General features: G+C 39.2%; 1 protein-coding gene across 2 annotated transcripts in view; it reads left to right on the top strand.

Annotated features, from left to right (window-relative positions):
* Nucleotides 1–26,087, top strand: part of Ahcyl2 (adenosylhomocysteinase like 2) — a 148,196-nt gene that overhangs the window by 4,733 nt on the left and 117,376 nt on the right. The gene's annotated exons all lie outside the window — the stretch shown is intronic.

Genomic DNA, 26,087 nt, shown 5'->3' with positions numbered 1-26,087 from the left:
GCTTAAACCTTTGAGAATTAGAAAGGGAAGTATGCTGTTGGATTTTTTTGAACTTTTGATTTTTATGTGTATAAGTGTTTTGCCTACATTTATGTCTGTGCACCACTTGCGTGTCTGGTGCTGAAGGAGACCAGAAGAGGGCAGTAGATCGCCTGGAACTGGAATTGCAGTGGTCTGGTTAGCCACCCTGTGGGTGCTGGGAATTGAAGCCAGGTCCTCTGGAAAGCAGCCAGTGCTCTTGACCACTGAGCCATCTGTCCAGCCCCCTTGTTAGGAATTCTCACTTTGTACTGGGCCTTGTACTTTCAGCTTGATAGGTACTATTTTATTTAATACTTCTAAGAGCTCTTAAAGATAGTGTTATCCTTGTTTTATTGAGGAAACAGATTAAGAAATTTGTCTCATAGTAACACAGTAATGTATTAGAGTGAACAGATTCCTAATCTGTTTGACTTTGGAGACCATATTGTGTTGATTTTCAATTGCAGAAGGTTGCTCTAGGCCAAAGTTCCAGTTGTATGTTCCATGCCTTGAGGAAGATACCTAGATCAAATGTTTCCAGTTAACAAATTAACAAATACAAATGATCTACTTTCTCTTAATGAGAAAGAGGGAAATAAAGATTTGCTATTTTTATTTATTTATTTATTTATTTTATTTATTTATTTTTGCTTTTTTGAGACAGGGTTTCTCTGTATAGCTCTGCCTGTCCTGAAACTCACTCTGTAGACCAGGCTGGCCTCGAGCTCAGAAATTGGCCTGCCTCTGCTTCCCAAGTGCTGGGATTAAAAGCTTGCACCACCACTGTCCGGCTGAGATTTGCAGTTTTTATGCAGAGTCTTTTTGAGTTGAGTTCTGAGTAAGACTAAGTAGAAGCCTGAGGCCACCTTCATGGCTCACTCTCTCCTTGTATGTGGATAGCAAATTCAGGCTACTAGGCTTGTACAGTACATGCCTTCACCTTAAAATTTTCTAATTAGTTACTTCAAAAATTAAAAATAATACTGATGATGTGTGTAAATGGGTGAGTGCTGTATACCTGTATACTTACCATGTGCATGCTTGGTACCCACAGAAGCCAGGAGAGGGAGGCAGGTCCTGGAACTGAATGAGTTATAGGCTGTTGTGAATCACCATGTGGGTGCTGGGACCTGCAAGAGCAGGAAGTGCTCTTAGCTATCGAGCCAGTTCCAACCCATTGGGTGCCCCCTAATTATTTTTAATACAAGCCTCCTTTATGTAGCCTGCTGGCTTTAAGCCTGAGATCATCCTGTCTTAGCCTTCACAAGTGCAGGGATTATAGGCATCATGCATGCTTGACTTATAGTAGCTCTTATTAACTACTCAGAGAGGTATAACTGCCCAGTGTCCATGTGATAGACACAGATAGAGGACCTAAAGTTCATTTCACCCAGTGGGTGGTTTCAGTCAGCCTGATAACATTTTATAAAATTTATAGGAACTTTTTATAGTCTTTTTACTTATGACTAGAAACTTGATGAGACCAGAACAAAGGAGAAAGTTTCTTACTGCAGTTTTTTAAGACTAAACTTTCTATCTTTAAATGTGTATTACATACACATTTTGTATGTATATTCATGTGCTTTGTGTATAAGTGGAGGTCAGAGGACAGCTGGTTGGAATTGGTTCATAATGTAAGTTCCTGGGATCAAACTCAGGTGTCAAAGGTGGTAAACACCTTTTCTCATTGAGCCATCTTGAAGGTCCCACTAAGATTAGCTTAAGTTGAATAGCTTAAGACATGCATATTTTTTTTTCTCCCTCTTCCACAGCTTCATCTGAACAGTTAGCTATTTTCTTCTCTTTGGAGACTTGTATTAGTAGCTGGTGATTTTTAAATTTTGTTTTCAAGGCTCTGTCAATCAAAACTGTCAGCTTTGGGCACTGAGTTTTTAGAACTTATGTAAACTAGAGTGCTAGAAAACTAGTTGAGTAGGACTCTCCTTAAAACCTTTCTGAATACTGCATATCTGAGACTAAAACTAGCTTCTCTAGTCACCTCTAGTGCTCCACTGTGGCCCTTTTGATTACTTTAAAAGAAGGACCAGCAAGATGGCTCAGCAGGGAAAGACTCCTGTTGTCAATCCTGATGACCTATGCCTGGAACCCATGTGGTGAAAGAGAGAACCAAGTCCCCAAAGAAGTTTTCCGTTGACCTTCATGTGAATCAATCTCTCTCTCCCTTTCTCTCTTACACACACACACACACACACACACACACACACAATCAGTTAATAAATGTAACTTTGAAAAATTAAAAAGAAAAATCTTAAATATTAGGAAAAAGGATTTAATAATGTTCTTGGAAACTCCTTTCTTGGCCTTTGTGATGTGTCTACAATTTCCTCAGTACATACTCTCTGCCAGACCTCCGTTTTATCTATTAATCCTCATAACAACTTTATCAGATGAGTAGCTTTATCTTTACAGATGAGAAAATATAGGCTTAAAGAGAGTAATTAACATGCCTGAGGCTTTGCCACTCTGTGATGCCTTTGGGATCAGTGAGATGAAACATTACCCATAGCAACAGTGGGAGGTTTTGTCAAACTGCCAGCCCCTACTGCTCTGACCAAACTCCCATGTGATGTCTGCTTGAGCTGCTGCTAAGACTGCTCTGTGTAGCCCTTTGGACATCAGCATCTATCCTGTTAGTGGAGGAGGCGGAAACTACCCCGCTCATCACAGCCTTGTCTACTTTGGTTGCCGATGTCTTATCATCCTTTCGGCTGACTTAGTTCTTCAAGCCTTTCTACTTTATTTTTCTCAACATCCCATTGTCAGCAAATCCCCATGTAGCATCAGCCTTTAGGTAGCAAGATCAAGTCATGGAGTGAGAATGGCAATGGTGTAAGTGTTGGCACATGGTGTCCAGAACTGTAAGACAAAAATCAAGCTGCAGGCTCTCTTGTTTGTCACCCTCACCCGTAATATCTATGACAAACCAATTTGATAATTTTGGTTTTTTTTTTTAAGCTGTGTATCCTTGAAACAGGCTTTCATATTCTTTCTGTATATTCCTTTTCTGTTTATTCTAGTCCAAATTGACTTGTAGTGCTTGTGAAACTGAGTAATGGACTGTCTATACTAATGGACTGTCTATACTAACCCGTCTACCTTCCAGTTGCCTGAACCCATGGAGCTGAAAGTAGCTGAAGAAAATCTGAAAGCTAGACAGATCAGTGTCACAATGAATTTGTAATTAGCAGCCTTGTGAGACATCAGCCATGTCTAGCAGTATTATGCATGTCTCTAGCAAGTTCCCCTTCCCATTGCAAAGGATCTGCCTTCCTTTTTGACTTGACTATGTCATGCTGTATTTCTCCTATTTCATGTGCCCTTCTATTTAAGCCAGTTATAAGCTTTCTCTTTCACTATGAGAACAGAAGACCCCACATAGAACTTCTCTGTACATTCTATCTACAAACCCAGGGCTCACCTTATTCTTCATGTTATTACGGAAGAGGAAGTGTCCTCATTCTGTCAAAGATAAGGCCCTCACAGATGCTTTAATCATGTTCTTTAAAGAAGTCTTTCTCTGGTTATTTCCTCTGTCTCCAGTATTTTGTTAATATTCAGACTTGCTTTACCTTCTTCATTCTGGCAGCTCTATTCTTCAACTTGCTGACTTCTTTTAGTCTTTCAGAATTCACCTTTGTACAGGATTTTTCTATGTATACAATTTTTAAAAAAGATTTATTATTATTATATGTAAGTACACTGTAGCTGTCTTTAGACACACCGGAGGAGGGCATCAGATCTCATTGTGAGTGGTTGTGAGCCACCATGTGGTTGCTAGGGTTTGAACTCAGGACCTTCGAAAGAGCAGTCAGTGCTCTTACCTGCTGAGCCATCTCTCCAGCCCCCCTATATATACATTTTTAATCTTTATGAATTCCTTAGCCCATTCTTTTTTTTTTTTTTTTTTTGGATTTTTTTTCGAGACAGGGTTTCTCTGTGTAGCCCTGGCTGTCCTGGAACTCACTTTGTAGACCAGGCTGGCCTCGAACTCAGAAATCCGCCTGCCTCTGCCTCCCAAGTGCTGGGATTAAAGGTGTGTGCCACCACGCCCGGCTTCCTTAGCCCATTCTTATACTCTGACAGAAAGAAAGCCTATTGCTAATGTTCATAAGATTGGAAACTGTTTTTTGTTGTTGTTCAGCTCCTTAGCTTCTATGACGCTGCTCTTTTGTTCTCCGGAGGCAGGGTCTTCTAACAAGGTAGCACTTGTTACAGAGCTAAGACTGCCCTTGAGTTTCTGATCCTCTGTCTCCTGCCTCCACCTCCTAGTGTTGGGGTTACTGGAGTGTATCGCCACACCCAGCTTATGACCCTGCGTGTTTGGTTGGTTGGTTGGTTGGTTGGTTTTTACTAGTTTCCATTTAACTGTTTTGGCTGAGCACTACTTCTTTGTTGACACTTCCTTCTTGGTCTTAGGACCTCTGTTCTAGTCACTGAGTTTTCTCCCCCAGTTATCCATATAATTCCTGTGTCTACTAGTATCATCTACATCCCAGTAACTCCCAAAAGTATCCCCTGGGCTAAGACACATCTTCTGAATGCCAGTCTTAGGTTTTTACAGCTGCCTACTGCAACCAGATACAGCAGCTTTATGTCTAACACTAGATTGCATTTGTTTGTTTTAGATTTCTGTTCTGTGTATGAATGTCTTATGTGCCCATAGAGGAATTGGAGTTAAGGATGGCTCTGAGTGGCCATATGGGCACTTGGATCCAGGACCTCCACAATCTACATGAACTTTTTTTTTTTTGCTTTTTTTTTTTATTAGATAGTTTCTTTATATACATTTCAAATTTCAAATGCTATCCCAAAAGTTCCCCCCCCCCCCCCGCCCACTCCTACTTCTTGGCTCTGGCGTTCCCCTGTCCTGAGGCATATAAAGTTTGCATGACCAATGGGCCTCTCTTTCCAGTGATGGCCGACTAGGCCATCTTTTGATACATATGCAGCTAGAGACACGAGCTCTGGGGGTACTGGTTAGTTCATAATGTTGTTCCACCTATAGGGTTGCAGACCCCTTTAGCTCCTTGGGTACTTTCTCTAGCTCCTCCATTGGGGGCTCTGTGTTCCATCCAATAGCTGACTGTGAGCCTCCACTTCTGTGTTTGCTAGGCCCCAGCATAGCCTCACAAGAGATAGCTATATCAGGGTCCTTTCAGCAAATTCTTGCTAGTATATGCAATGGTGTTAGCGTTTGGAGGCTGATTATGGGATGGATCCGCAATACCTCTGCTGGGCATATATCCAGAAGATGTCCCAACCAGTAAGAAGGACACATGCTCCACTATGTTCATAGCAGCCTTATTTATAATAGCCAGAAGCTGGAAAGAACCCAGATGCCCCTCAACAGAGGAATGGATACAGAAAATGTGGTACATTTACACAATGGAGTACTACTCAGCTATTAAAAAAAATGAATTTATGAAATTCCTAGGCAAATGGATGGACCTGGAGGGCATCATCCTGAGTGAGGTAACCCAAACACAAAAGAACTCACACAATATGTACTCACTGATAAGTGGATATTAACCCAGAAACTTAGGATACCCAAGATATAAGATACAATTTGCAAAACACATGAAACTCAAAAAAACCAAAGACCAAAGTGTGGACACTTTGCTCCTTCTTAGATTGGGAACAAAACACCCATGGAAGGAGTTACAGAGACAAAGTTTGGAGCTGAGACAAAAGGATGGACCATCTAGAGACTGCTTTTTGTTTTTTTAAGACAGGGTTTCTCTATGTAGCTCTGGCTGTCCTAGAACTTACTCTAGACCAGGCGGGCCTCGAACTCAAGAGATCTGCCTGCCTCTGTCTCCCAAGTGCTTGGATTAAAGGCCTGTGCTGCTCCCGCCACCACCACCCATTGAACAAGTGCTTTCACTGATGAGCCATCTCTTTAGCTCCGTAAAACTGAATATTGTTAATTACCAAAACGTTTTGTTCTTACTTTCTTCTGCCAGTCAACTGGCACTTCCATTTTTTTCTTTCATTTGTTTATTTTTTAGTGCTACAAATTGAATCCAGGGCCTTGTGTATACTCTACCAATGAGCTACACCTCTGCACCTCACAAACAAATGCTTTTAATTATCCAAATGAACCTTGAAGATATTCTAGTAAAATAGTTCAATTAAATAAAGCAGAAGTCCTTGTCTGGCCCCAGCATTCCCATTCCTGTCCCTAGAGAGGTGACCTCTGTTGTTTGTCTTTTTAGACTTTCTTATGATTTTCCATGTATTTGTATATAAATTTATAGCCTTATATTAACTTGTACATAGGTTAAGAGCACACTATATGTATAATATTTCTCAGGCTCCTTTTTTTCTAAACTTCAATACAATATTAAAATTTATATGTGTATGTTCTTTCCATATCAACATACACATATTTATCATATTTTTATTTATTTTTTAAAGACAAAATCTTACTATATAGCTCAGTCTACATAATCTTAAACTGGTGATGATCCTTCAGCCACAGCTTTTATGTCTGTCTGTCTTTCCTTTTTTTTCTTTTTTTTTTTTAAATAAAGATTTATTTTTATTTTATGTGCATGGGTGTTTTGCCTCTATGTCTGAACCACATGCATATAGTGCCGGGAGGCCAGAAGCAGGTGTCAGGTCCTCTGAACCTGGAGTTGTTTGTGGCTATGAGCTACCATGTGGGTACTGGGACCTGAACCAGGGTCTTCTGCTATAGCAGTCAGTACTCCTAACAGCGGAACCATCTCTCCAGTTCCCACCCCTTCTTTTTAACTGCTGAGTTGATGTTTATTAAAACATTCTTCTGTTACATACCTTTAACTTTTTTCCCCTTTAAAATTTATTTTATATGTGTGAATGTTTTACTGGGATATGTTTGTGTGCTACATGCACATATAGTGCCCTCAGAGGTCAGACGAGGACAGTGGCTCTCTGGAAATCTCTGGAACTAGACTGTAGTTATAGACATCTGTGAGTTGCCATGTAGGTACTGAGAATCCTCTGTAGGAACAAATGCTTTTATCTACTGAGCCATCTTCCTAGTTCCTTTTTTTTTCTTTCTTGATAAATCGTGCTACAGTACTTATATGTATGCATTCTCTTCTTTGTGTTTACATAGAAATGTTTCTTTAGGATAGTTATCTAAAAGGAAATTTTGGAAGTCAAAATACCTTTTGATTCAAACATAATCTGCTGTGTAGACCAGGGTGGTCTTGGTATGTTCCTTCTGTCTTACCCTGTTGAGTACTAATATACATGTACATCACCATGCCTATGGTAATGTGTAAAGGTTCAAAATGTAAATACCATTGTTATATAGCTGCTAGCTCTATTTTTTAAAAAAGATTTATTATTACACATACATACACTGTAACTGAAGAGGGCATCAAATCTCATTACAGGTGGTTGTAAGCCACCATGTGGTTGCTGGGACTTGAACTCAGGACCTTCGGAAGAGCAGTCAGTGCTCTTACCCACTGAGCCATCTCTCCAGCCCATCTGTTAACCCCAACAAGACAGCCCTTACCATTTGTCTTGAACTATACTAGATTTCTTTTTTCTTTTTTACAAAATTGATAGGGAGAACTCTTACTGCTCATGGGTTTACTGTCTTATAGTAAGGCTGAGAGTACTTTTCATGTGCATATTGAATTGGCAGTTTGAATTCCTTTTCTTATAACTGCTTGTTTATAATCATTAATAACGTATTTAGGGAGTGACTGACTACTGTATGCCAGGTCCTGAGGATGCAGCAGTGAGTACAATAGGTAAAAAGGTCTACATTTCCAGTGGATTGTCATTTCATTTTTTTAAATTTTTGGGACATTCATTCTTTTTGTATATGTTGCAGATATTTTTTCCTATTATTATTTTCTATGTGGTATGGAGATCAGACACGTTAGGCAAGCATTCAGTGCCTGACCTCGATCTTCCTATTCTGTTCTTATTGGCTTGTGACTATAATTTTTAACAATAGTTTTCATGTGACTTAAACATTTTATGTATTGGTTGGTCTTTTCTATTCCACGTTGATAAAAACTCTACATTTCATGATTGTGTTTGTTGTATTTTGCTTTCTAGTCCATCTAAAACTTTTGTTTGTAATGTAGGTCAGCGATTACTTGTAATACAAGATGGCATTATTGGTCCCCAAATTTTGTATTTACCTGCTTTCAGTTGGTTCTGGTTGTTTCTTTTCCTTTAATTTATCTTTCTTTCTTTCTTTCTTTTTTTTTTTTGTTTTTTGTTTGTTTTTTTGAGACAGGGTTTCTCTGTGTAGCCCTAGCTGTCCTGGAACTCACTCTGTAGACCAGGCTGGCCTCAAGCTCAGAAATCCACCTGCCTCTGCCTCCCGAGTGCTGGCATTAAAGGCCTGCACCACCACGCCCGGCTTAATTTCTCTTTCTTAACTGGATGTTTGTTTGTTTGTTTGTTTGTTTGTTTGTTTTGAAATAATCTGAAATCATCTAGGTGCTCTCAAACTTGCAGTCCTAATCATCCTGCATCTGCCTAACCCGTGCCAGCAAACTCAGCATTCTTCCTTAACACTCAGCTGTGCATGTACTAGTCATGACTAAAGAGTGTCCAAACTTATTAATTCAAGAAAGGCCGTAGCAGTTAACATCCTATTACTACTCACTGAGGGCTTACAGTGAGTTACTCACAAAAACACTGGATATCTTAGCAAGTCTTTCTTATGTACGTGGTATCATTTTCATTTCTCTTTTAAAAGATTTTACTTATTAGATTTGCTCATTTTACTTTCTTTGTGAGTGTTTTGCCTGTATGTTTGTGTGTTCACAACATGCATGTTTGGTGCTCACAGAGGTCAGAAGAGGGCATCATTTCCCCTGAAACTGAAATTATAGATGGTTGTCAACCATCATGTAGGTGCTGGGAATTGAACCCAGGTCATATTCAAGAGTAACGAGTGCTCTTAACCTCTAAGCCATCTCTCCAGCCCCATAGTTTTAAGTTTTGATAGAAACTGGAGCCTCAGTGGTTTTCAGATAAAACCCCGCTAGTGGTCACCTCAGAGAGACTCATCTGCTAATGTTCCTTTACCAAGTTGAAAGAGTGTTTCCCTGTGTGGTCTTTTTCCAAAACAATATTTAATTTTTTTTCTCTTTAAGGCATTACCAAGATGAGTATGTGTGATAAAAGTGTAGGACAAAGTTTTTTTTTTTTTTTTCATGGTAATTGTGTATTATCTGCCTTTTGAACTTGACATTTTATGCTCTAGGCTTAAAGAGGGGCTTCTTTTCCTAGAGCATAAATAGAAATTTGTCTTTAACAAGGCTGTATTAGTTAAAGCTTAATTGAGTTCCAGATTACTTTATGCCTTGGAGACAGAAGTAGATTAGTTTTTTTTTTTTTAGTACATTATTTCACATTATTTTTAGGAATAAAGGACAGAATATGTTATCTCATGTCTATAATCTCAGCACTTAGGAGGATGAAGCAGGAGAATGGCTGTAAGTTCAAGGCCAGCCTGAGTTACAGAGTGAGTTTGAGGCCAGTTTGGGATAAAGGGTCTATATACCAGACCTTGGATAAAGGCTTGAACCATGCCCCTGTGGTGTGTGACCTGCAGGGCTTTGTTATAACTCTTGCTTCTCTAATGAACTGTGAGCTGCTTTATATAAATTCATTTATTTATTGTGTGCTAAGCATCACTTAGTCCTAAGGTGATAATATCAGTAAGTTACCATCCTTGCCCTAGAAAAGAGTATAGGAAGTGTCCCAGGGATAGAAGTAAATATAATTTCGTTTGCTATGGGCAATCATGAAAGCAGGACTTGTAGCTTGGGGAGGTCAGCTTTGACTGAGGTATATCACCCCTGGAAACTAGTTGGTTTCACAGTGTAGCTGAACCTTTATGGTATTCCCTTGTTCCAGCTTTAAAAGTCCAGAAATTCATACTTGGTATATTTGCAAGCCATTAGCCTTTTAGGACTTGTTCGTGCAAGCCAAACTTAATAAGGCTTATTTAAAACAAACTGGTAGGTAACTTGTACTTATGGCTAGATTTTGATCTGACCCGAAATATCAGTAAGTCAGAGAGTATTCTGATTTTTTTTTTAAAGATTTATTTATTGATTATATGTAAGTTCACTGTAGCTGTCTTCAGACACACCAGAAGAGGGAGTCAGATCCCGTTACGGATGGTTGTGAGCCACCATGTGGTTGCTGGGATTTGAACTCCGGACCTTCGGAAGAGCAGTTGGGTGCTCTTACCCACTGAGCCATCTCACCAGCCCGTATTCTAATTTTTAAGGTTTGGAATTCTTAGGGTGGATGGATCCTTGATGCTCAACTGAATCTTGCTACTCAAACAGCAACTCTGTTTTGTATGAGAGAATGCTTGCCAGAATCCCAGTTTGTTACTTATTGTTGACTTCATATTTTTCATTATGAAACTTTTAGAGGGGCAAAAAAATCATTTAAGAGTTTTGAGTAAAGGTGAAAATATAGTGAAAAAAAGTAATAGAACATTTTAAAGACACAGGGACAGAAACACACGGGCTTGGGTACACAGAAAGATGAGCTCTAGAGAGAAATGGATACACAGACTAACAGATGACCACACATGCATTTCCCATGTGTGCATGTATAAGAACCCTCTGCTAAGTCAGTTCTCTGACAGAGAACCCCATATATCTCCACAGAATCTCCTATGTGCACTAAAACACATACCCACACCCTGATTCCTGTCCTTTGACATCCAACAGGTAATGCTTAAAACAGATTTTTATGGAACTTGTTAGTATTTTCCATGGTTACTTTGAGAAGGAACAAATATTTTCTCTAAGGTACTTTTAACTGAGCCAGAAGATGAAGCAAAAACAGAAGGGCTGCCTTTGGGTCGGTAGAGCTGTGAATTTGACAAAACCAGTTTTATTTGAATTCCTGACTGTAGAGCTGCTTGTTCCTGGGTATCATTTTCAGTTTATGCTTGCTTTTTTTCTCTCACGAGCTTGCAACCTAGGTTGCTGGTTAAGCAGAGTTCCAAGCGCAGCTTCCCTTGGTGCTCATTAACATACTTCCATGATGCTTACTGAGTCTCCTCAGTCCACCTGGGATTGGAAGCTGCACATTGCACTCTGTGGAGGAACCTGAACTGAGTTCTCTATGAATGTGTGGAACTGAGGAATGTAGACGGAAGGCTAAAAGTAGAAAGACCTGTAATTATACAAGTCTGTTACCATGGTGGGTTGTTCATGGTATGCATGGTGCATACACAGTAGATTTGCGTGAAATGTAAGAATAATTAAGGGAAGCTGGTTGCGTTGGTTTATGCGTGTAATTCTAGTACTGAAAGGTAGATATAGGAGGATCAGGGTAGTTCATGGTCATTCTGCATAGTGAACCCCAGGCCACCCCGGGCTACAAAAACCCCATTCAAGACATCAAACAGCAGAACTAAAGGGAATTAATAGCGACTTTAAAATGTCTCAACTATTCTGATGTGTGTGGGAGTGGCACATTGTGTCAGTTAAGCTGGGCCTGGTGGCGAAGATAAGTAATACCAGCCATCAGGTAGTTGAGTCAGGAAGAAATTCAAGCCAGCCTATCCTATAGAGGATTGTATTAATTGGCAGGTAACTGGTAGGTGCATAGCTGGCTTTTGTTGTGAGTATCTCGGGCAGCAGGTTATGGGATGCATTTTATTAGTGAAGAGGAAGCTTGACTTACACAGCTTTGTGTGTGTGTGTAAATCCTTGAGGTTTCCTATTACACCGAGGACCCTAGATGGTAGGGACGTGAACTGAATACTTTTACAAATACAGCTTCTGAAGCCTGGTATTTTTCTTTTGCTGCTTGATATAGGTATATTTATTTGACCAAAAGTCTATTTAAATTTGTATATTTCAGCCAGGCTGGGGTGGTGCATGCCTTTAATTCCAGTTACTTGGGAGGTAGAGGCAGGCGGATATTGATGGGTTTGAGGCTAGCCTGGTCTATAACAGAATGACAAGTAGGGCTACACAGAAAAACCCTGCCTTGAAAATATATTTAAAATACAGAAGAGTATGGAGAAAATTGTAATTTTATTCCTTTTTTTCCCCCAGACAGGATCTCTTGTAGTCCAGGTTGGCCTTGAACTTGCTATGTAGCTGAAGGTGACTGAACCCATTATCATTTTGTCTTTTTTCTTCGAAGCCACCACACATGCTATAAATTTTTCTTTAGATAAAAAACAAAACAAAACCCCACAACAACAACAACAAAAAACGGTCAGGATAGCCAGAGTTACACATAGAGAAACCCTGTCTTGAAAAACCAAAAAAGAAAAAAATTTTTCTTTGGTAGTGGAGATTATATCTAGAACCTCACACATGCTAAGCATGTACTTATACACCCACAACCTTTGGTTAGCTTTTAAAGAAGCAAAATATTGTAAATAAAGTCGAAGACCCTTTCTGTTCACTTAGTGCTTCTCACATTTCCTCACAAACAAAGACTACTGTTAGCCAGCCTTTTCTGTTGCTAAATTCTTGCTGCAGTTGTTTAACAATCGCAGTTGGATATTTGTTTATATGTTTTACATAATGTATTAAAGACATTCTTCTATAGCCTACTTCTTTCACTCAGTTTTCTGAGTCAGATCAAGATAAAGAACCACAAGGAGCTCTTCTTACTCTCTTACTTGTCTCCTTCTTATCCCTCACTCTCACCCCCTCTCTCCTCTCTCTTTGTCTTTTCTCCTCTCTCCTCTCTTTCTCTATAGCCTTCTCTCTCTCTCCCTCTCTCTCTCTCTCTGTCTCTCTCTCTTTTTGTCTTTCTCTCCTTTCTACCTTCTCTCTTTCTCCCTGCCTTTCTATAAAAAAAAAAAAAAAAAAGAACCACAAGGAAATCCAAATTGGAAAAGAGAAAGTGAAATTCCCCTTGTTTTCGGATAACGTGAAATTACGTAGAAAAGCTTAAAAATTCCCCCAGAAAACTGTTGGAACTTGATCAGTGAGTTGAGTGAGGCTTCAGCATGCAAAACCAACATAAAGTGTTCAGTAGCATTTCTGTGTATCCACAGTGAGCTATCTGAGAAGGCAACCAGTTTATAATAGGAAAAAAAAGTCTAGGAATAAGTTGAAAGAGTTGAAAGAACAATTTCCTGTTAAACATGAATGAAAGAAATGGAAGAGGACACCCAAAAGATGAAAAAGTCACATGTTCATATATTGAAAGAATAAATATTGTTAAAATATTATCCAAAAGTATCTGAAAAAGTGAAACAGAACCAAAATGGTCTATAGATTTATGCAGTCTCTATCAAAATACCAAGGATATCACAGATAGAGAAAAAAAATCCTAGTAAAATCTTTATGGAACCATGAAGGATGATTGAATAGCCAAAGGACTGGGCAGAAAGAATAAAGGTGAAACTGTCATAATATCTGACCCTTGAACTTTTGATCCTCCTGTCTACATCTCTGGATTGCTGGGATTGTAGATGTGCACCCCCATATCTGTTTTATGTGGTGCTAAAGACTGAACACAGGGCATTTTATAAAAGGCAAGAAAAGTATTTCACCAGCTGAGCTGTATCCCAGCCTTTCTTGTATATCACATTGTGTTAGGTTGTCTCTGGGTCAGAAAGCACTGATAACAAAGTGTTTCAGGCTCCTTAGCTAGGCTGTAGCAACAGGAACACTATTACGTGTGTGTGTGTGTGTGTTTGTGTATGTGTTGTAGATACTACTCCTTTGCCTTAAAAGTGGTATCTTAAAAGGAGTAGTTCCTTTGCACTACTTTGTAGATGCATTCTTTTTTATTCAAAGTTGGCCCTTACATATGTGCTAGATCATGGTACTCTGTATCCTCTTAAGTCAGAATACACAGGGATCTGTTAACTTGAAAGAGATTGTGTTTGGAATCCATGGTCAGGCTTTTCAAGCCTCTGTCCTGCTGATCCCTAGTTAACTACATGGTGACTCACAGCCGTCAGTAACTCCATTGCCAGAGGATCTGATGTCCTCCTCTGGTCTCCACAAGCACCTGTACTCACACACATACCTATCTACACACAAGTACACATGCGTACACACATAGCTAAAGGTAAAATAAATCTTAAAGCCCCCCCCCCAAAAAAAAAACAAACAAACCTGGATGTGGTGGCATGGTTGAGATCTGTAATCTTAGCACTTGTGCAGAAACAGGAATCTCTGGAATTTATTTTTTAATTTAATTATTTAGTTTGTGGGCCAGCTAGCATGGCAGAAACAACAAGGGTGATCCTACCTTAACAAGGAGAAGGGAAAAATCTGACTCCATAAAGTCTTCTGACTTTCACACATGTGTCACCCCCTCCTCACATAAAATTTCTAGAGTGTTCCATTATGTGAATTTGTCATAGTTATAGAAAGAGTTTGCTATTACTGTGTCATTTTGCCTTCCTGAATTCTTGTCAACAGTACATAAAAAAGCTGTGTGAAAATAGTGTGAGAAGCCTAGAACATAGCACAGTGGTAGACTGCTTGCCTAACATGTACATGGCCCTAGGTATGAATTTTGACATCAGAGAAAAGAAACTTGTGGGCATCGTGATTTCTTCTGTTGTTCACTGGCTCCTTTTTCTGGAGTAGAAATCTGATAGCACATTTGGGAGCTAGACAAGGTCACAGACCGTCTCCAGAAAACTTAACTATTATTTTTTTATTTCTCATATTATTTTTTGTCCTCTGTTTATAAAATGTTTGCATTTTCTTGCCATTCTTACTATAAAACTTTTTGGGAAAGCAACTGTCTCTCTGACTTTTTTTATTTTGAGACAGTTTTAACTATGTGGCCCTAACTGGTCTGGGATTTGCTTGTAGACTAGGCTGGCCTTGAACTCTTAAGATACACTTGTCTCTGCTTCCCTGCCTAGTGCTGTGGTGAAAGGTGTGCACTGACATCCTCTCTTGTCCTTTATGAAAAGAATCGTTTTTATTAAATTATTTGTGTGTGTCTGTATGCAGGTATGTGTGTGTAAGTGCAGTTGCTCAAAGCAGCCAGACACATGAGATCCTCCAGGTACAGATGGGTGTGAGATGCCCAGTGCGGGTGCTGATATCTGAACTCCTGGCCTCTGGAAGAGCAGTACACTCGTCCCTGCTGAGCTGTCTTCCCAGTTCCTTGTCCCTTTTCTATTCGGTGCTCTTTTTGGGCATTGGTTTGTTATTACTAATGATTAGAGGCTGCTTGTATAGCATGTTATCATTTTTAGAAAATAATACTGACAGTTTTATGTAAGGCACTAGTTTTTTTGTTATTACTGTTTTGTTTTAATAATAATAATAATAAATAAATAAATAATATTAAATTAAAATTAAAATTAATTAAATTAAAAATAAAATAATTATTAAATTATTAAAGCCTAGAATAGTAAATTCTTAGAATCTAGCAAGCAGTTATTCCTTTGACTCATTGCCCTTAATTACACATATTATTTATCCTTTTTTTTCCTTTTGTACAAGAAGCTATTTAAGACAGATAAAAATACCAACTCCCAGAGTTCCCTGGGGTAACAGTAAAATATTGGATGGAATACAGGATAAGGAAACAACAGTCTGTACCTTTAGGTACAGTTTTTGTTGCTAGAACAAAATCCTTTTGTAGGTCATGAACTATTGAGTAGGCTGAGTTTTGAGTTAGCCTCAATTAAGATTTTTGGTTTTTAACTTATACCACCCAGGCTTTAGATTAGCAATCAGGGAAAAGAGCTGTGATGGAATTAAAGTAACCATGGCAACTATTATAATGTAAATGCCTTCTTGGGAGGAAGTGGAGAGCGTGGGCACTTGTTAGGGTATTCCTTTTTTACATTTACAACTGGAGTGGACTAGTGTTTTACTATTTACAAATAATGGTGTAGCTGATCTTTGAACATTTTTGAATACTGTGCTATCCAGTCTTAAAAGTTTTACCAAGGTGGTAGCACTGTGTTTTAATACATGTATAAAACTTAAGATGTATCTGCGATGTGCTTTCTTAAATGCAGTTTGAGACTTGTGCTTCCTTTACTGACAGAATCCTCCCCTCTTTCTGGTGCTAATATTGTGGTTCTCCATCAAATTTCTAAGACACAAAGGAAACCATTTAGGTTTCCAGAGAAGCAGCTTTATGACTGATGATAGCCAACATCTGGTTTATGATGTAACTGTTAATCCCAAAGATTCCAGGAGAAAGCACTGACCCAAATCATCATGGCCAAATTAATTAAACCAAGCAGTTAATTAAAGCAAGCTCTTTATTTATTTTTTATTTGTGTACACAGGCTGTCTCTGAAAGCAGGTTTCAAGAAGATCAGCAGTGGACAAGTAGAAGATAAGGTCCTTACAGTCCAGGAGTTTTAGGGGGTTTCTAAACGAGGAATTTTGCAGGGAAATAGATGGGTTACAGAGGTAGGAGGACACAAGCATAATAAAGTGGGTCATAGTGACCGGAAACAAAGACATGGCTGCCAGGTGGTTGGAACAACAGGTGTTATAGTAACTTTTTAACACAAAGGTGTGATTGCTGTTTCCTGGAATAGCCAATACAGAACCATTTGTAGTTAGGCTCAATCCTTGAGAACCAGAGGTTTAACCATAAACAGGAATGAATCTAGTTTGTCTTTACTATAAGATGGCTTTCAAACTTAAGATGGAGACAGGCTAAAAAGATGACAAAAAAACAAAACAAAACAAACAACAACAACAAAAAAGATGGAGACAGGCTGGTTCATCTTGGAACTAGTAGTGCCAAGGCTATTTTTTAAGCAGCGCGCGAGAGAGAGAGAGAGAGAGAGAGAGAGAGAGAGAGAGAGAGAGAGAGAGAGAGAGAGAGAGAGAGAGAACTTTCCTCTTACATCTTTTGTTTTATTTTAGCCTTTGAGATTTAAGAAAAAAAATTTGTTTTCTATTTTTAATAAAGGTATTCTTTCTGGATCTAGACATTATGTGACTTGAAGAGAAGCTCAAAATGAAACCAGAGTAATTGCAAACACGTTGAGCTGCTAAGTACTGTACTTATTAGTACCTCCAAGAGCCTAGTGGCTTTCAAAAAGGCCTTGTCAAGCTGAAGAGATGGTTCAGTGGTTAAGAGCATTGACTGCTCTTCCAGAGGTCCTGAGTTCAATTCCCAGCAACCACATGGTGGCTCACAATGCTCTCTTCTGGTGTATCTGAAGACAGCAACAGTGTACTCACATAAAATAAAATAAAAAAGTATATATTTTTAAAAAAGGCCTTGCCAGTGAACAGTTAAGGTTCTTATTCAGGGTTAATGGTTATGATGATGATGGCGCTAGATAAATACATGGCTTCCCTCAGCTCTGCTTCTTCCTTTTGATAAAGGAAGAATGAAAATGATTCTGTTGCTGGGAAACCCAAGTCATTCTCATCATAAGAGATACGCCAGTATTATTGAGGGGTTAGAACTTAGACAATTCCCTGATGGGTAGACGGGGAGAGGGGCCATGACCAGGTAGTAAAGATGGTGAACTTCTAAGATGACTGGCTTCCTCCTTAATTTCCTGACCTGTGACAAAGACTTCTTGGACTTTTTTCCTGTAAGTAGGCCCATTGCTGAATCTGTCAGTGTGGGTTTGTGCATATGAGTGCGAGTACCTCAGGAGGCCAGGAAGAGGGTGTTGGGTCTGTTGGAGCTGGAGTTACAGGTGCTTGTGAACTGCCTAACATGGATGCTGGGAACCAAACTTGGGTCCTCGGCTAGAGCAGTAAGCACTTCTAACCCCTCAGCCATCTCTCCAGATCCCTGGAGATCATTCTTGATGCATTCTCTCTCTCTCTCTCTCTCTCTCTCTCTGTTGTTGTTGCCATTCCAAGCTTTTTTGTTTGTTTGTAGAACATGATTTTAATATTTTCAACTGTTAATATTCAACAAACAGAATATTTATTTTAAAATATATTTCATTGTTATGTCTCCCTTTTCATTTTTTAAAAATTATTTATTTATTATATGTGAGTACACTGCAGCTGTCTTCAGACACACCTGAAGAGGACATCAGATCCCATTACAGATGGTTGTGAGCCACCATGTGGTTGCTGGGAATTGAACCCAGGACCTCCAGAAGAGCAGTCAGTGCTCTTAACACTGAGCTATTTCTCCAGGCCTCCCTTTTCATTTCTGATTTTATTAATTTGGATACTGACTCTGTGCCCTCTGGTTGTTCTGGCTAAGGGTTTATCTATCTTGTTGATTTTCTACAAGAACCAGCTCCTGGTTTGGTTGATTCTTTGTATAGTTCTTTTTGTTTCTATTTGGTTGACTTTAGCCCTGAGTTTGATTATTTCCTGCCCTCTACTCCTCTTGGGTGTATTTGCTTCTTTCTGTTCTAGAGCTTTCAGGTGTGCTGTCAAGCTGCTAGTATAAGCTGTCTCCAGTTTCTTTTTGGAGGTACTTCATTCTTGATTCTCTTAGTGGTTCTTCATATGGTTTTACTTATCAGATCCATTAAACTATCCTGATGATTCTCTTCTGACCCTATTTATTATCTATAGGTAATATCTCCCAAATAAGAGGTCATATTCCAAGATACTGCTTAATCAATAACAATTTTCTTTCTTGTTCATATCACTGTACTATTGTCAGTTGATTATATTAACTTGTAACTTTTTAAATTTTATTATGAGTTTATGTGTTTGCCTATATATACAGCCATGTGCCACCTGCATGCCTGGTGCCTGGTAGAGCTCCAAAGAGGGCATTGAATACTCTAGAAGCAGAGTTACAAATGGTTATGAGCCATCATGTGGATGCTAGGACTTGAACTTAGGTGTCCTGGAACAGCAACCAGTTCTTTTAGGCACTGAGGTATTTCTCTAGCCCAACTTTTTAAGTTGATCTCTCGTGCTGAAGTTGATATTGAGCTCTTTCATTTTCAGCCATTTCTACTTGTGCATATGTGATTTTTTTTTTTTTACTGTTCCATGCTATCATGTAGCCTTTATTGATAGCCTTATAATCATTAGCAAAATTCTTCAAGGTTGTGGTAAACATCTAAAGTGAGTTCAAATTCTATAGCAACATTAGATACTTCTATCCAAATTGAGATTAAACCATTGATTATTAATCTGAGAATATTTTTATTTTAATTAGTAGTGAATTTATGAACTGACTATCATAACAATTGTTATTTAGATTTGATATTTCTGTTAAACTCTCTTAATCCATGTTAAAGATCATAGTCTTCTTTTTCCTTTGGAATTAGAAATTTAAGTTGAATGCTTTTATTTTCAGTTCTGTTACTTCTTTTCTTTGGAGTTCTCAGTGCTTGAGGGTGTAATTGTCTGGATTCAGAGACCTGCACTTACTATAAGCTATTCCATGCTCCTCCTGCTCTTTCATTGACCACCCCCCCGCCCCCATTCGTGGTCTAGTTTGCTCTTAGCCATGTATATTCTATTTTATTCTAGAATTTAAAATTTGTTTGCTTGTTTGTCTAAATGCTTTCCTCTTCTTCATACAGAATCTCATTATGTCGCCCAAGCTGACCTCCAAGCTGAGCATCCTTCTGTGTCACGCTTCCCAGTGCTCTGATTATAGAGATGTGCCATTAAGCCTGCTGTGAAATTATTCTCAGTAAATAAAGATAGAAGCAAATCAAGAGTTACTTAAATAGGTTAAATTTTCTATAATTTTTTTTAACATGATAGAGTCATATCTTATATTTTTGTATATACCCTTGCTGGAAAAAAATGCAATTAGTGTTTTTATAAGTGGTATAATTTTCTTTTATCTTTTTTCTTTCTTTTCTCATTCTTTCTTTTGGGAGGGTGGGGTGGGGGATAAGGTCTCTATCCTGGCTGGCCTTGTTCTCATCTGTTTGTCCCTGCCTTTCCAGGGCTAAGATTAAAGGCATGTACCACCTTGCCTAGCTCAATAAGTGGTATAATTTTCATATTAATTTATTTATTGCATTGGTAGATATTTGGACATCAGAGATGAGCAAGGTATATTCTGTTCTCAAGGAGGTCAGATTTATAGTTGGAGAGATAATATTACGTATTCACTAGAGCAAGATAGGGCCTAGTAGAGGATCTCAGGCCTTCTGTGGTGAGGTTGAGGGAAGAATAGGCAGTCAGGGGTCATTGTGTAGGCTTACATAATCCTCTTCAGAAGAATTCTGTTCAAAGTTTCTTGGGCTGGTCATGGACACACCTGCAGTGCCAGCACTTGAAAGCAGAGGCAGGTGAATACAGTTAAGTCTTAGGCTGGATTGGAAAGGCAGGAATAACAGTTGTAGGAAATCTAATTAAAACCAAATGAGCTTGTCATCTTATGATGTACCATATAAATAATTTTTGTCTTTGTTATGTTGTGGTCACAAGCAGCTCCCAGATGTCAGTAGTTATTAAACATGGTTTGTTTTTTGCATATGCTGATGTCTTTAGTGTAGTTTTGTTCCAGGATTCAGGCTGGAGATAAGTCTATGATTTGAGGCTTTCTTATTGTGCCAGAAGGAAATGAGGCATGGTAGAATCTACATAGTGTTTCTCTGAAAGCTGTTCAGAAGTGAGCTATGCATTTCCTCCCCTCTTTCCTTTCTTTTTCTTCTCCCTCTCTTTCAGTTTCCTTTATCTGATTATTTTTGAGATGGGGCCTGGTTACAAAGGTTTGGCTCCTTCTGTAATCCAGGATGGGCTGGAACTCTTTTTTGTTTTTTGGGTTTTATGAGACAGGGTTTCTCTGTGTAGCCCTGGCTGTCCTGGAACTCACTCTGTAGACCAAGCTGGCCTCCAACTCAGAAATCCACCTGCCTCTGCCTCCCGAGTGCTGGGATTAAAGGTGTGCCACCACACCCGGCTCTTTTTTTTTTTTTTTTTAAAGATTTATTTTATATTCCGTGTACACAATAGCTGTCTTCAGACACACCAGTCTTCGTTCATTGTGAATAGGAATAAGAAAGGGAAAGCAGAAAGAAATACTCAGACGGAAATACACAGTTGTCTACCATTTGAGTGGGTAGTGAGTTGATCAGCACAGGAGGTATCATTAATAGAAGATAGCTTAATTTAAGCATGTTGAACTTGAGGTGTTTGTGGAACATCTAAATAGAGGGGACTAGTAAGGAAACTGGATAAGCTGGCATGAAGCTCACAGGATGTAGACAGTATTAATAAAATGCTCGAGTAGTAGGACTGGGAATTACAGCCCCAAACACAGAGATACCTTTGCTTCTTGAGTGCTGGGATTAAAGGCATGGACCACTGTGCCTGGCTGTGTATTCTATATTTTTAAAGTTTATGGTGTTTATGCCTATCTTACCTGATAATTTTATTTGGTTCTTAATTTATATTTATGTCTTTTTATCATTTAATACACACATGTAGCACATATCAACAAAATACAGTATTTAGTTTTTTGAAATGAACATTAAAAGGTATTTTTGTTTATATTTGTTGTTCATTGTTGTATGGCATGGCTTGTGTGTACCGCGGCCTGCCTGTGGAGGTCAGGGGACAACTGTTTGAGAGTTACTTCCTTTCCAGTGTAGATTCTGGAAATTGAACTTTAGTCATTGGATTTGTGTCAAGCCTTTTTCCCTGCTGAGCCATCTTGCTGTCTCCCCCTGAGTTAATTTCACTTCCCATTTTCCCCTCTTTGTTTCTGCAAGGAACCCATGGTCTAGGCGAGCCCTGGACCATGAGCTCCTCCTTTTTTCTTTTCTGAGTAATATTCAGTGCTGATGGGAAGTCCTGAGTTAAAAGGTTTTATAATTATCCAGTCAGACTTATATTTTACATTACTTGGTAGAAGGTCAAACATTTACTGAAAAATAAGTTAAGGGACATAAAAGACTAGTAGGTGTATTTTAATACTTTGGTTTGCAGTTCCGTCAACCCTCCTCATTGTAAAACCTGATCTGCCTAAGCGATTCTGCCTTCTTATCTATGAGTTGTTAGAACTACTTTTGCCTGTCCACCCCTTCCATTTAGTTACTAGGGAATAAAGCTGTTAGGGCAGGATGGTCAAGCACTATCTAGTCCTTCAGTTAGAATCGGAGTAAAAGAAACCCTTAGATCTCTGGGCCCTCTAGCCCATCTTAGATAAAAGGCAGAGAAAAATTGTTTATAGTCAAGTTTCCTTTTTTTTGTGCCCCTCCTTATTAAATACTTACCATTTGATAAAAGGGTGAATAGTTAAGATTTTTAGGCAGATGCCAGATAAATATAATAAACATGATTTTAAATCTCATAAGTGAACTTAGAAAAAGGTAAAGAAAAAAATCTTAGAGAAAAATGGACGTGAGTGAGCTGGGGATGGATGTAACTCAGTGGAGTAACACTTGTCTACAGTATACAAAGGCTTAGGTCCATGAATGCCCACCACTGGAGGAGAAAAGGGACTGAAAGCTACTCCTGGCTGTCCTCCCAAGAGGCCCAACAAGCAGCTGACTGAGACAGATGCACATACTTACACCCAACCAATGGACAGAAGCTGGGGACCCCAGTGGTTGAATTAGGGAAAGACTGGAAGAAGCCGATGAGGAAGATAACCCTATAGGAAGACCAGCAGTCTCTACTAATCCAGACCCCCGAGATCTCTCAGACACTGAGCCACCAACCAGGTAGCACACACCAGCTGGTCTGAGGCCCCCTACATATCTACAGCAGAGGACTGCAGGGTGCAAGATGTGCCCAACCCTTGACAGACATGGGGCCCCAGGGAGTGGGGAGGCCCGGCGGAGTGGGTAGGGTTGGGGAGACATCCCCTTGGAGACAGTGGGGAGGTTGCATGGGATGAGAAACTGTGGGAGGGCAGACTGGGAGGGAGGTAACAACTGGATTGTAAAAAAAAAAAAAAAGTAATAAACAAAAAACCCAAAAGTTTTGGGCTATCATGGGACTTCAATTTTAACAGCTTCAGAGACTTTCTACATTCTTACTTAAAGCTTTGTTCCTTAAAAGTCACTGTATCTTTAAAAACATGGTCTGGGGCTGGTGAGATGGCTCAGTGGGTAAGAGCACCCGACTGCTCTTCCGAAGGTCCAGAGTTCAAATCCCAGCAACCACATGGTGGCTCACAACCATCCGTAACAAGATCTGACTCCCTTTTCTGGAGTGTCTGAAGACAGCTACAGTGTACTTACATATAATAAATAAATAAATCTTAAAAAAAAAAAAAAAAAAAAAAAAAACATGGTCTGGACAGGTGTGATGGTACCCAGCTTTAATCTCAGCCAGTGGATCTCTGAGTTCAGGGCAAGCCTGGTGTACGTAGGGAGTTACAGACAGCCAAAACCACACAGTGAAACCCTGTCTAAAAAGGAAAAAGATGGCTTAGGGAAAATATCTGCCCAGAGGCAGAGATATCATGGACGTTTGTGCACTTCAGGACCTTGGTTTGTCCTTGTGTGTTAAGTGTGGTGTAATGTCCTTTTTTTCCTCTCTGTGTCCAAGAAACACAATGCTCTGACCACACAATCTTGAAACATTGACACTCCAATGGCTTTAGGCTGAAGTAAATGCTGAACTTTTCTATAGAGATGGAATAGCCTTCATCTTGGTCACAGAGATGCTCCACCTTGTTCTTTTTTGTTTTGTTTTTGTTTTTTTGAGACAGGGTTTCTCTGTATGGCCTTGGCTGTCCTGGAACTCACTTTGTAGACCAGGCTGACCTTGAACTCAGAAATCCTCCTGCCTCTGCCTCCAAAGTGCTGGGATTAAAGGTGTGCGCCACCACTGCCCGGCCATATTCTTTTGTTCTTAATGGACCTTTAAAATTCAGTAGACAATAGAATAGATCAGCTATAATACATCTATGCAATGAAATACTGTTAATCCATAGAAATGAATAGGTTGCTGCTTTGAAGCACAAGATCATAGTTGAGTAAAGAAAACATGGGAGAAAAGAAACCAGACACCATGATGTTATTTATATGACGGTAAAAACATTAACAGGATGAGAAGTTACAAGTAATCTCTGAGGAACAGGAAAAGGGTTAATGGTTAGGAGGCTATGAAGATAGTTTCTAAGGTGCTGCTTTTTGGTTCTTTTTTAAACCTTTGTTTATTATTATCATCATTTTGGTATGGTGTTTTGTTTACATGTGTATATCTGTATCACAGTAGGCTTTCAGTACAGAGGCTAGAAGAGGACATTGGATTCCCTGGGTCTAGAGTTACAGACATCTGTATTAGTAATGATATGAATGTAAATTAATTATAGTCAGCAGTTAAAATACACATTGTGGTAGTATGTTTCCGGGAAGGCTGGCATAAGTTCCTTTGTTCTGTATGTATACCATCCCCCATCTAGAAGTATAGGTTATTGTTCAGTTCCTTTTGAATCTGAGTTGGCTTTTGTCACTTGATCAATAAAACGTGGGGAAAATGATACTTGGGGCTTTGGAGATTAAATCATGAAAAAACTTGCAGCTTCCTCCATCTAGACCACATTAAACATTTTTGAAATGTTCTATGGAGTACATCCTGGGAACTAGGTTAACATGCTATGAGAAACCCAAGCCAGAGGGAGAAGGTCAGCCATATGAGTGAAGGAAACATTTTGGACAGTTGGACATTCCAGTTGTTGTAGACATTATATGTAAAAAAAACTAGGGTCCAGGCATATAACCCCAGTCTAGACATCTTCAACTTTGGCACTACCTCACCTGGCCTCAGAGGTCACAAAGTAGACACCAAGTGTCTTTGTTATATCTTCTCCAAATATGGAACCTTAGCTGTGTGAACATAGTAAAATGATTGCAGTTTTTATGCCACTAAGCTTTGTGGCAGATTGTTTATAATAGATAAATGAAACAGACGTGTGCTATCACAGTCCATAATCTGCTGACTGGGGGTTCGTGTTAAGTTGAAAATGAAGGCACCTTCAAGGAGACTGAGCAAAGGTTTGAAACACAGTGAGGAAGGTGCTGCTGAAGGCTGAGAGAAAAGGAACCTTTATCATATCAGTGGACATAGTTTATTTGGTTGTCGACACTATCATCTGGAGTAAATAACATGAAAGATAAAAAGAATAACAAAAGTGGAGGCCAGTGAGGTGGCTGAGAGGAGAAAAGAGCTTACCCTACAAGATGATGAACTAAAACTCATGAGAGAAAGCTGAGTGTGTACCCATCCAGCTCTCCCTGGGCTGAGATGAGAGCCAAGACAGGAGAATCGCCTGGAAGACTCTGGGTCAGCTGCTCTGCAGTATATATCATGGCAGAAACAAGAAGAGAAATGTTGCCCCAACAATGGTGGAAGGAGAGAATTGACTCCCAAAATTGCTTCCTACCAATCCCCATCTCTTTTTCCCCTCCCCCTCCCCCTCTTCTTTCCCTATTCCTCTCTTTCTCTGCCTCTCTTCCTTTCTCTTCCTCCCCCTCTTATAATAAGTAAAAAATTAAATAAATTTAATAAATTTGTAGGGAGAATGTTTAAAAGTGCTTTTTAGCTTCTGCTAGTTGCCTATAAGGTATAAAAAATAGAGATGAGGCAAAAAAATAAGCTATTGAAGGGAAATGTCTTTTGTTTGCTTATTTGTTTATTTTGAGACAGGGTTTTATGGAGTCCATGTTTGCCTTGAACTCTTGCTCCTCCTGCCTTTGCCTTCCAGTGCTGGGATTGTTGGTATATGCCACCACACCCAACTATTTATTGTTTCTTGAGAGAATCTCTGTAGACCAGCCTTGCCTTAAACTTGTGGCAGTCCTCCTGCCTCAGCTTCTCAAATGCTAGGAATACAGACACGAGCCAACATTTCATACAAGAGGAAATCCTTCTCTAATTCAGGGTTGAGTATGCTGGAAAATCAAACCTCCTCATCCCTGTTAGTTTCAGATGACCAATGACTTAAAAACATGGCTTCAGAGCAAAGATAAAATTCAAGGCTTTGTGAGCAAAATGTGATCTCAAGTAAATCCATTTGTTAAAGCTTCTAAAGAAGTAAAGCGAGATCACACAAAACCTTTCCGTTACATGAGAGCAAGCCTGAAGTTCTTACAAGGGACATTTGTAGATCTGGAGGTTATGTTTTTAACATTAACTTCACAAAGAACTTGAGTTGAGGGAATATATATATATATATATATATATATATATATATATGTCTAGTGTAAGATTTCTTGGAAA

Source organism: Mus caroli, unplaced genomic scaffold, assembly GCF_978045245.1.
Source record: "Mus caroli unplaced genomic scaffold, Mus_caroli_1 scaffold_7, whole genome shotgun sequence".
In the NCBI taxonomy this organism is placed as follows: Eukaryota; Metazoa; Chordata; class Mammalia; order Rodentia; family Muridae; genus Mus; species Mus caroli.
Note: the sequence above shows the minus strand (reverse complement) of the source record. Positions and strands in the feature narration are given on the sequence as shown.